Here is a 12,986-nt window from a genome sequence, read left to right as displayed (position 1 = left end):
GGTAAATCTGATTTTTTTCTATGAACATTTAATTTAGATTTTCTTCATTACCCTTGATGTTCTGAAACTTCACTATGACTGGTCCTATGTGGGTTTAAAAATTACTCTGTTGGTCCCTGGTAGACCCTTTCAATCTGAAGTCATAATTTTCTTTTTTTTTAATTCAGGCAAATTTCTATTATTATTTCTTTAAATATTACATCCTATTTTCTCTGCCCTATATTTCTGGAACTCTTTTTTAGATAGATATTGGCACTTCTGAATCTATTCCCCATGTCTTTGCATTTTCTTTTTTACCATTCATCTCTATTACTTTGTGCTGCCTTCTAAAAAATTCCCTAGACTTCATCTTCCAGTTCCCAGATTCAATCCTTACCTGTGCTCATTTTGCTATTAGCCCATCTTTTTTTTAATAAATCTTTATTATTCAGATTATTACAGTTGTTCCTCTTCCCCCCCCCCCCATAGATCCCCTCCACCCGGTTCCCACCCCACCCCCTGCCCTTACCCCGCCACTGTCCTCATCCATAGGTGTATGATTTTTGTCCAGTCTCTTCCCACACCCCCCATACTCCCTTCCCCCTGAGAATTGTCAGTCCACTCCCTTTCTATGCCCCTGATTCTATTATATTCACCAGTTTATTCTGTTCATCAGATTTTTTATTCATTTGATTTTTAGTTTCACTTGTTGATAGATATGTATTTCTTGTCATTTTGTTGATCATAATTTTTTTTTTTTTTTTTTTTAGGGAGGAAAGTTCAACCTTTATTTCGCAGATCTGCTAGTCCAGGGGAATTCCGGATCCAACGCCTGAACTGAAGGCAAGGGGAAGCTCTGACCCATGTTGATCATAATTTTTATCTTTACCTTTTTCTTCTTCTTCCTCTTCTTAAAGAATACCCTTCAGCATTTCATATAATACTGGTTTGGTGGTAATGAACTCCTTTAGCTTTTCTTGTCTGTGAAGCTCTTTATCTGACCTTCAATTCTAAATGATAGCTTTGCTGGGTAGAGTAATCTTGGTTGTAGGTTCTTGCTGTTCATCACTTTGAATATTTCTTGCCACTCCCTTCTGGCCTGCATAGTTTCTGTTGAGAAATCAGCTGATAGTCATATGGGTACTCCCTTGTAGGTAACTGTTTTTCTCTTGCTGCTTTTAATATTCTCTCTTTGTCTTTTGTCCTTGGCATTTTAATTATGATGTGTCTTGGTGTGGTCCTCTTTGGATTCCTTTTGTTTGGGGTTCTCTGCGCTTCTTGGACTTGTAAGTCTATTTCTTTCACCAGGTAGGGGAAGTTTTCTGTCATTATTTCTTCAGATAGGTTTTCAATATCTTGCTCTCTCTCTTCTTCTGGTACTCCTATAATTCAGATGTTGGTACGCTTGAAGTTGTCCCAGAGGCTCCTTACACTATCTTCATATTTTTGGATTCTTTTTTCTTTTTGCTTTTCTGGTTGGGTATTTTTTGTTTCTTCGTATTTCAAATCTTTGACTTGATTCTTGGGATCCTCTAGTCTGCTGTTAGATCTCTGTATATTATTCTTTATTTCAGTCAGTGTATACTTAATTTCTAATTGGTCCTTTTTCATATCCTTGAGGGTCTCACTATATTTCTCAGAGGTTTCTAGAAGATTCTTGAGTAACCTTATAACCGTGGTTTTGAACTCTATATCCAGTTGTTTGCTTTTCTCCATTTCTTTCATTTGTGACCTGTTTCTTTTCTCCACAATTTGGTTGCTTCCCTGTGTTGATAGAGTGGCTTTGTGTGCTAAGTGTCCTATAGGGCCCAGTGACTCAGCCTCCCTAATTACCTGAGGTGGACACTCTTGGTGCACCCCTTTGTGGGCTGTTTGCACAGTCTTGTTGTAGTTAAGCCTTGATTGCTGTTGGTATCTCGGAGGAATTGACCTCCAGGACAATTGGCTGTGAGGATCAGTTGTGTCTACAATGGGAGAACTTCTGTGCTGGAGATACCCTTATGGAGCAGGACTTGCTTCAGTGGGGTTTTGGTGCTCACTGAGTCTGCCCCCTGAGTGTGTCTCTTATGGATGTGAAAAGTTGTAATCTGGATGGTCTCACTCTGACCACTGGCTCTTGGATCTCCAAGGAGGTGCAAAGTCAGTGACTGTCTGAAGCCACCCAGCAGGAGCTACAGAGAGATCTGCAGATTCCTCCTCTTTGTTTGGGGTTTGGAGGTGCCCAGATGAGGCCCAGCTGTGAAGCAATGCAAGCTGCTGTGGAGCCTTGGGCCTTCTTTTGGCGGCTCTGGAGCTCTGTGACCCAGCTGCAGTTTGTTAGGTTTAGATTGCAAAAGGCCAGGCCATTCATATGCAAAAGCCTCTGCACACAGCTTGGGTGGGGTTGTAAATTGGGTGGGGTGGGGTCTCAGGGAATCACCAGGGTGGAGCAAACAGCAATGGCTCCAGTCAGCCCTGCCCTGAAGAGGCCCCCGGGTATTTGTGTCCAGTGGCACTGTGCTGGAACAATGATTGCTGCAAGCACCTCTGAAAGAAAGCCGCCCTCCGGCCGGATGCCAGACAGTCTACTTTCTCCCTCTATGAGGCTGGGTCCCCAGAGTCTTGCCCGGAACTGGAGTTCAGAGCATTTGGGAGCTTGTATCTCCCTCCCAATTGAAAAAGAGAACAGCATACTCAGTTGCCAGCCCCTTTCGCACGCACCTCTGTACCTCCACTCTTCCACACCTCCGCACCTCCTATCGGACTCAATGCACTTTTCTCTTTCCTTCTAGTTGTAGAATTTCCACTCAGCCAGCCTTCCCGTGGTTCTGGATGATATTCATTTTGACTTTTAGTTGTAGTTTTGATATGGTTGTGCGAGGCAGCAAGTTTAGGTGTTTACCTATGCCGCTATCTTGGTTGTTCTCCTGTAACCCATCTATTTTTTAATTTCAATAATTACATCTTTTATTTTAAAATCTCTAGTTGTTTCTGTTTTAAAACCAGCTGTTCCTGTTTCATGGATAAAATACTCTTCTTTATCTAAGGGTTTATAACTACATTTATTTTTAAGTATAGTTCTGGTTACCCTATTAACTCTTTTTCCTCAGATGTTCATTTATCTGTTTGTTGGATCTATAATAATTTTTTAAAAATAATATCGTACATCTTACGTATTTGGTTATTCTTGACCATATGTGCATTTTTGCAGTTGTAATGTCTTGTTAGGCTGATGGCTGCGGCTGGTTGAGCGGTTTGCTTGTAGGGAGGGGCAAAACAGCTGCTGGAACTTGTAATCCATCCTATTGTGATGGGCAGGACCTGCTGCTGGGTGGGAACCTCGGCAGCTGGTCTTCTCGGCTTGGATGTTTTTCATTCCTTCCAGACTTTGACAGCCACTCAGTACATGGCCCTTGCTCATTAATCCAAGTACTTACCCCCAAGCTCTTACACACAGTGTACATGGAGAAATACAAGGCCCATAGCCTGGCTGCTCCTGCTACAGTTCCCCTATCAATTTCTCCTGGGCACTTTTTGGTTTTCAACTTCCTGCCATCACCCCTAGACATGGAACATCTTGGTGTTGCTCCCTCATCTTTGGTGGTTCATTTTAGCTACTTCTGTGGCTGCTTTTTTCTTTAACCCAATCCTATCTGCTCCCAGTCTCATCGACTCCTCACACTTTTAGGCCATAATGAAAGCTCCTACTTGTTTTTAAACATGTATCTTATCCTTCTATCTTTTCTAAGGTTGTGAGTGGGCTCAATCTGCCATATATATATATTTTTCCACTTAATCACTAATTTTGTATTAAAAACAGATTTTCAGATATGGAAGTGGAAATGTGTGTGTGTGTGTGTGTGTGTGTGTGTGTGTGTGTGTGTGTGTGTTTCCTAGCAGTGACTTCTGACAAGGCCTAGAGACAATGACATTTTAATAGCACAGTAAACTTATTGCCCAATTCTTGGTTCCTAAATGTCATTATCTACTCTAGGTAAGGAAGGCTTCTTTGGAGAAATGACTGATTCTAGAACTGAGGCATGGACAGTACAAGATAAGCTTGGAACATCTTGTTGCTTCAGGTAGTATGGAAGTGCCATAAAAAATGATGGCGTTATATAAAAAGAAGCACAGGAGTCAGCTGAAGGAGCTCCCATTGGCCAAATCTGGGACAATTTGAGCCTCAGAATAAATGATATAATAAATAATAACTCATAATAGAAGTAAGTAAAATAAGAATCTATGCTGCTGTTTAAAAATGAATAAATAAATAAATGGGGAAGGAGGAAAAGTTCTTCCTTCGAGAAGATTACACTAATAAATGAGGTAGGGTTGATGGAATCAGAAAATCACTATTTGGTAATCACCATAGTAATAAATCTTTAAAATAAATATCATAAACAGATGCTAAAACTGGGTAAAATTTAGCAGGAGCCCTGGCCAGCATTTCCCAGTGGTTAGAGCATTGGCCTGTGCACCTGAGGGTCAAGGGTTTGATTCCCAGTCATAAGCATGTACCTGGGTTGCAGGTCAGATCCCTCCTCCCCCCTCCAGTTGGGGCATGTGTGGGAGGCAACCAATTGATGTGTCTCTGTCATATTGATGTTTCTCTCCCCTCTCCACTTTCTCTAAAAAAAAAAAAAAATCAATGGAAAAAATATTCTCCTCAGGTGAGGATTAACAAAAATTTAGCAGGAAATGGGACATTCACATAGCCTCGAAGCATCTCCCACAGATGCTTATCCTATATAATAAAGAGGTAATATGCAAATTGACCCCACACCCTCACAAGATGGCTGCCTATGACCAGGTCGGCAGGGGGGTTAGTGAGGGATGACCAAATGACTAAACAGCAGGCTGCTTGGAGCAACCAGGCCGGCAGCAGGGGCGGGGGGAGCTCTTGGGGGCGATTAGGCTGGCAGGGGGGCAGTGAGGGGGAACTAGGCCAGCAGGGAGGGGGCAGTTGGGAGCGACCTGGTTGGCAGTGGAGGGCAATTAGGGGCGAGCAGGCCAGCAGGGGGGGCAGTTAGAGGTGATCAGGCCAGCACGCAGAGGCAGTGAGGGGCGATCAGGTCGGCAGCGGGGGGGCAGTTAGGGGTGACCAGGCAGACAGGCAGGTGAGCGATTAGGAGCCTCCTCCTTCATTTATTTATGTATTTATTCATTTTTTAATAGCAGCATAGATTCTTATTTTACTTATTTCTATTCTATGAGTTATTATTTATTATATCATTATTTATTCTGAGGCTCAAATTGTCCAGGATTGTGAGAGGGATGTCCGATCAGGCCTAAACCGGAAGTCGGACATCCCCCAAGGGGTCCCGGATTGGAGAGGGTGCAGGCTGGGCTGAGGAGACCCTTCCTCCCCCATGCATGAATTTTGTGCACCGGGCCTCTAGTTAATTATAAAGGGAAAAGTAGTTTACAGTCTACAAACCTGACAAGTCACCACCTTAATCAAGTGATGAAAGTTACCATCATTAGTATTGTGACAAGAAGACATTATGTGCCTCCTGATTGGATAAGGACACACCATAGTTCTGTCATATTTCTGACAAAAATGAATAACCAAAATCTAATTATGAGAAAACATCAGACAATTCCAGAATGAGTGACAGTCTGCAAAATAACTGACCTGTAATATTCAAAAGTACCAAAATCATAAAAGACAAGAAAAAGTAAGAAACCATTCTAGGTTAAAGGAGACTAAAGAGACATGACAACTAAATGCAACGTGTGATCCTAGATTGTATCCTGGACCAGAAGAAACTTTTTTTCCCGTTAGCTATAAAGGGTATTACTGAGATGATGGTAAAATGTGTATGTCTAGGGATTGAATAATGATATAGCTATATTGATTTTCTGATATGACTTTGTTATGTAAAAAAGCCTTTGTTTTTAGAAAAACACACTGAAGTATTCAGGGATAAACAAACCACACACAGGCACATGTGGACATATTTTTATGCCATTAAAAACTTTCCCATGAATATTCATTGTAGGGCTGCTTACTCCACTGGCTGGATAGATTGTAATTTACTTAATAATAACCTTAATGTTGGACATTTCTATATTTTTTAATTTCTTCCTATAGTGAAGTGAGCACTCTTTTTTTTTTTTTTTTTTTTACTATTTTTATTTTATTTTATTGATTTTTTACAGAGAGAAAGAGAGAGGGATAGAGAGTTAGAAACATCGATGAGAGAGATACATCGATCAGCTGCCTCTTGCACACCCCCTACTGGGGATGTGCCCGTAACCAAGGTACATGCCCTTGACCGGAATCGAACCCGGGACCTTTGAGTCCGCAGGCCGACGCTCTATCCACTGAGCCAAACCGGTTTCGGCTGAAGTGAGCACTCTTATACTTAATTACTTCGTCAACTTTTCAGGTGTTTTTCTTTTGGATAAATACGCATAAGTGTTCATTATTGTCCAGGGGTATGAACATTTTTAGTTTTTTTATGCATACTTTATTCATATGAATCGAAATAGCCAGTCATTTTCATGCATAGTCTCATTCATTTAAAAGTTTCGCTATATATAGAAGGCTAATATGCTAAGTGTCTGACTGTCCAACCAGTCGCTATGACGCACACTGACCACCAGGGGGCAGATGCTCAACGCAGGAGCTGCTGTGATGCACACTGGCCATTTATAGAGAAGCAATACTGCAGATCTGGCGCTCACAAAGCAACACTCAGCTTCCCTCAAGTGGGACACAGGCCCCGCCACCACCCTGGAGCAACAGCCCACCAAATCACAGCCAACACTGCTGAGACCCCATGGCGCAAAATGCGGCCCACAGCCCAGCACAGCCCATAAACGGTGGCTGTGGGCGCCTGGTAATGATGTCACATAGCAACGCCTGGCTTCTGTTCCTTAGCAACTAGCCTCCTTGGAGTTTCTTCAGCCCAGGAACACGACTTGCTTTTAGCCAGGTGGAAACATTTTACACTTTAACTAAATGTCTGTGAAGCGTTTTCCTGTGCCTCATCTCATTTGATCTCACAGAAGTCCTGGAGTAGGTAGATAGGAGACTTGTTGGAATCCTATTTTCTTTTCATTAGCCAGAAAATGGAGATTTAGAAAGCTTAGAAACTTGACCCGACTGAAAAGAAGTAAGAAATGGTGGACCTTGAAAATGACTTCAGGTTTTCCTACTGCACAGAATATAGTCAAACACTGCTGCAGTTAAATATTTTACCCTTTGTTCTCCCTGCATGATCTAAATAATAATCTGCTTCGTGTTGATATTTATTGCTGTGTTGCTGACAATTACCTGAAAGAGAAGTTGGGGTGCTTCACGGGGCTGGAAAAAGTTTAGCTAAATTAGAAAGCAGGTCTAATTATGCAAGTTTATCTATATATGTATAAAGCTCTCGCTGGCGCCAATCGCATGCGTGTGTTTCCATCTGTCATTGTCGACTGTGAATTTGGTTGACACTTCTATTATTGAGAAAGGGCGAATAGCGATATTAAAATATTTCTTCTAATTAATTTCCTTTCAATGTGCACAAATTCATTTACCAGGCCACTAGTATTTCATATTGTTTTAATTGGAATTTCCTTGACCATTACAGAGAATGGGTGTTTTTCCCCCATATGAATAGTGAATTTGCTAAGGGCTTGTTCCTGGTTTCTGAGGGATTCGTGACAGTCACACATGTCTGTTGGGTGAGAATAGCAAAGCAGTTTGTAAGTTCTAAGAAGTAATAAATAGTGATTACCACACTAGAGCATGCAGTCAAATCACTTGTGACACATCCACATTACCGCACAAGTTTGAATTGACAACTTATCTAGACTCCTAGAATGAGGAAACACAGCATCTTTAGGGAAGGGGGAAAGTGGGTGAGAGGAAGAGATCATTTCCTTGCCTGTTTATTTACTTATTCCCCTCTTTCCCTCTTCAAATCTCCTTCCTCCTCACTTTCAAATATGTGTATGCATAGCTAATATATTGTTAAATATTATTATGACTACAATATTATATAGTGTAATCCTATATAATAAAGAGGGAATATGCAAATTGACCGTCACTTCACCTCAAATATGGCGGTGCCCACAGCGGAGGCAGAGTTTCCATAACACAAGATGGCTGCACCCACAGAGGAGGCCGAGTTCCCATAACAAGCCTTAATGAGCAATCAGCAGGGACCTGTGGCTGTGCCCCACCCCCTGCCCCCGTGGGGCTTGACAGGGGACCTCAGGCCACACACCCTGCCCTAGTACCAGGCTGGGGCACCTCAGGCCATGACCCCCACCTGGCAGGGCTTGACAGGGGGACCTCAGGCCACTCCCCCCACCTGGCAGGGCTTGACAGGGAACCTCAGGCTGTGGCCCCTGCCCCAGCACCAGGCCGGGGGACCTCAGGCCGAGCCCCTGCATGGTGGGGCTTGACGGTGGACCTCAGGTCACGCCCCCCACCCCAGCACCAGGCCAGGGGACCTCAGGCCACACCCCCCGCCCCGGCACCAGGCGGGGGACCTGAGGCCATGCCCCCTGCCTGGCAGGGCTTAACGGGGAACCTCAACATGCCCCCCCCCCCCCCCGCCCCAGTGCTGGGCCGGGGGACCTCAGGCTGCTCCCCTCACCCCAGGCTGGGGGACCTCAGGCTGTGCCCCCCGCCCAGTGGGGCTTGACAGGGGATCTCAGGCCACGTCCCCCTCCCAGCGGGGTGTTGTTAATACTCACTGGAGGATATATTTTCCATTGATTTTAGAGAGAATGGAAGGGAAGAGGGAGGGAGAGTGAGGAGAGAGAGAGAAACAACAATGTGAGAGAGCCACATCAATTGGTTACCTCCTGCATGAACCCCAACCAGGGTGGGGAACCTACAACCCAGGTACATGCCCTTGACCAGAATCGAACCTGTGACCCTTGTGTTTGTGGGCTGATGCTCTAACCACTTAACCATGCTGGCCAGGGCCAAAACATACTGTAATTTTATATTTACAAGTCTATTGTCCTCTCCAGATTCTGAGTTCCATAAGGGTATGGACTTTATCTAAGTCATCTTTATATGCCCAGAGCCTAGAATTGTGACTGGCACATAAAAATTGTTCCGCCAAACAAAAGGGAAAAGGGAGGCCCAGAGAAATTAACTTCCATTAGTTTCAATGTTCTTTTTTTAAATTTAATTTGTTAGAAGCTCAGTGTATTTTTAAATGGTTAAAGTACCTTAATGCATGATTAGAATTTTAATAATTGATAGCTTTAATATCTATGATTGAGAGTTAAACTTTGATAAGCTATTTAATTTCTAAACCTGATACCTCTGTTTCCTCATAAAGTGAAATATGATGGGATTACTTTCAGGATGGGCATGCCTCCCTTGCCTTGTCATTGAGAAGGTCACTGATGGTCATAATTGTTTCCTCACTTTATGTGCTCCTGTCCAGCTGAGACACTGCATGAAACACTTTCTACTTATCCAAGGGTTCTAAACCTGTCAATGTCAATTACTTTTGCCCTTACGCTGACACATGTTGTCACATGAAAACATAATGCCCTTCTCATGAAGATATGGAAAATTACCATGGGTGCCTACAAAAACTTTGAGACTGAGGATACCCTCTGTAATGGTCAGGGTCAGAGCAAGAAGTACAAGACACACGGCAAGAAATACAGAGATATGACCAGAGTTCAGGGAACCAATAGGGGATGTTGGGCACTCAGCATTCGAGGAAGAGGGGGGAGCTGTTACCACCCTTAGGCCTGAAGGGATAAGGGGAGTAAATAGTGTTATCGAGCCTCGTGTGAGCTGGACCTGAAAGTAGGGACTGCCTGTCAGGAGCAATGGCCATGGAGGGAGGCAGTCACTGCCAAGCCAGACCATCACAGTAGGGAGATAGATGGGAAGAAAAAATATGACCTATATTCTTTGGTCAAGAGAAGTCGGGAAGTGCATCCACAGGGTGAACTTTGGGGAATGGAATAGGGCAGAGAATAATTCTGGGTAGGATGTGTGTGTGTGTGCTGCCAGGGAGCAGGGGATGGCTAGCCAACACAACTCTCTGAGAGCCAGACTAGAAAGACCTACACATGATGGATACCATCGGCCACTCTAAAGAAACCCTGGGTAGTGTTCAAAAGGGTTGAGTGCACCCCAGACTCCAGCCACAGTACTTTGGATGTCGTTTCCAGGAAGCAAAACTGGGATGGGGTTGCAGTTGTGAAACTTGATTGAGAACTGATTGCATTGTACTCAACTGGGAGTTGTAAGAGCTCTCAACAGGACTATGGACAGCTGGGGTGAGGACTCGGAGAACTGAATTTGGCCATGCGTCTCAACACAGTCAGGGGAGAAGGAAAGCTCACCACCAGGCCTCCTGCAAGCCTGCCCCCAAGGAGAGATGGATGCATCAGACTGTCCCAGTTGACACCTGCCATGAAGACCTCTTGCTGAGTCTCATGGCTCTGAGTCCAGACCCCCAAATAGTAGCATTTAGCATTTGATTTCCCAGTTTTCGTGGAGAGAGAAAATGTGCTGATCAGCCCATGAAGGATTCTGACTCTCTTGGCAGTTATAGCTCATTGTAAATTAATAAGTTGGTTTCTTGTGTATCTGATGAACTTGGGGATTCTGAATCAGGGTTAATGTTATTGCTTCCCAACCACCTTTACTTCTATTTCCAGGGCCAGTCACAGCCAGATTCAATAGCCCAGTGTTCAGAGGACACCAAGCTCTGGTGCAGAGGCCAAGACTGGAGGGAAGGACCTTACCTCTGGACAATCAGCCAGCATCACTAGAACACATCTTCAACTCTCCAGCTATGGTAGGCTGCTGACAACCCATACTCTAACTTTTTAAAAATATATATATTTTATTGATTTTTTTACAGAGAGGAAGGGAGAGAGATAGAGAGTTAGAAACATCGATGAGAGAGAAACATCGATCAGCTGCCTCCTATACACACCCTATTGGGGATGTGCCCACAACCAAGGATGTGCCCACAACCAAGGATGTGCCCACAACCAACCTTGACCGGAATCGAACCTGGGAACTTTCAGTCCGTAGGCCGACGCTCTATCCACTGAGCCAAACCGGTTTCGGCAATACTCTAACTTTTTAATCCTTGTTCTTATTAGACTTTAAAACCCAAGGCTGGTAGGAAGCTGTAGACCAGCCATACCAATACAATCCTCCCCTCCCCCGCTTTTTTTTTTCAGAGAAGAAGGCAATGCCAGAAAAAAAGGAGTGACTTCCCCAAGGTTTTAGCACATGTGACTCACCTCAAGCCCTTTTTCATAATAGGAAGGAGCATGATGGATAGATGGATACATGGATGGATGGATGGATGGATGGATGGGGTGGATGGATGGATGGATGGATGGTACTATGGCCAGGACTAATCTATATATATATAAAAGCCAAGTGACTGGAACGACTGGTCGCTCTGACGGGCACTGCGGTGGCCAAACTCCCGTGGCTCCTCCCCGACGCCCCCCCCCCGCCGGCCAGCCCCGCCCCAAATCGCTCTGTGCCACCATTGCAGCCACGAAGTCTATTTCCATGCACACTCACAATGCCCTACCTCAAGCACCTTACCCTTTTTTATGCCTCATATCTTTCTCCAAAACTGCAGAACCTCACTCAGGCTAAATGTAGCGCACCCTTGAAGTGCAGAGGAGTCAACATCCCCAGGGGTAACCCCCTGTGATGGAGGATGAAAATCAGGGCTTAAATGGCCCAACCTTCAAAGGAACAATTCTGAGATGAATTCCATATGATTCCTCAGAGTTTCACCAGCAGGATTTGGGCCCACCTGTCCACAGCGGTAACCAACTCACACCCTTACTTGCTTTTCTCAGTTTCCTGTCTTGTTCTCCGCATTCCCTCATTCCTGCTTCCTTGGATTATCTCCCCCCAAAAAACTACCTGCACTCAAGTCTTATCTCAGCTCTGTTTTTAGGAGAACACAAATTAAGACACTGGTCAAACTGGTCTGCTTCTCATCCCCTCAAAGGAAGATGCTTTTATTTACTTATATATGTGTTCATTCCTTCATTCCAGGAGAATTCAAGGCTCAGAGTGGTTAAAGAATCTTCCCAAATTCATAAGACAATAAGTGACATTGTTGTGCTGGGTGGATACCAACTTATAGGACAATTCTCAATCATGGAATCTCCTAGCTGGAAGGACTCTCAGAATTATCTAATGTGGTGTTCTCACACTATTATTACATTCCCAAGAGTCTTTATAGACTTTTTTTCCCCTAATCATTGCCCCCATGAAATTTTCATACCACAGCTTTATGGTATATTCATTTATGCACTGTGCGTGTGCGTGTGCGTGTGTGTGTTTGGCTAGATATTCTTTTGAATATTGTTGACATTTTTTTCCTTTTCAGCATTTGAGATAATTGTTGATGGATTGAATAACTTTGTAGAATGAAATTGTAAAATAGAAACTATTTTTATTTAATTCTCAAAACCCAAGTCACACATAAAAGCATTGAGAAATAAACATAAACAATACCCACGAGGCAGTAAATGACAGCCAGCATGCACAAGCCATCTCTGGTGATAGGACTTTTTTGTTTTGTTTTGTTTTGTTTTCAGAGAGGAAAGAAGAGGGGAGAGAGATAGAAACCTCCGTGCCTCAATGATGAAAGACAATCATTGATTGGCTGCCTTCTGCACACCCCCTACTGGGGGTCAAGCTGGAAACTCAAGCATGTGATCTGATCAGGAATCCAACTGTGACCTCCTGGTTCATAGGTCGATGCTCAACCACTGAGCCACACCGGCCAGGCAGTGATAGAATTTTCTGATGGAGCAAGTGATGAAGAGGAAGCGCTCCAGTCACAGCCATCTCTTCAACATCGTTTTGTAGCACTGATCTTGCAAGCATTTTGTGTATCTCTATGAACTTAATGTCAACGATGTTCAATTGACCCAAGAAAATCGGATGAGGGAAATTAACTAAGGAATAAGAATTTTTAGGGTTGCGCTTTGGAGGGCCACAAACCAAGGTAATATCTAAGATTTGTTTGCCTTCCTAAGAACCAATTTCCACCCCC

The sequence above is a fragment of the Eptesicus fuscus genome, chromosome 5 (assembly GCF_027574615.1).
Source record: "Eptesicus fuscus isolate TK198812 chromosome 5, DD_ASM_mEF_20220401, whole genome shotgun sequence".
Taxonomy (NCBI): Eukaryota; Metazoa; Chordata; class Mammalia; order Chiroptera; family Vespertilionidae; genus Eptesicus; species Eptesicus fuscus.
This window is presented reverse-complemented; position numbering follows the sequence as displayed.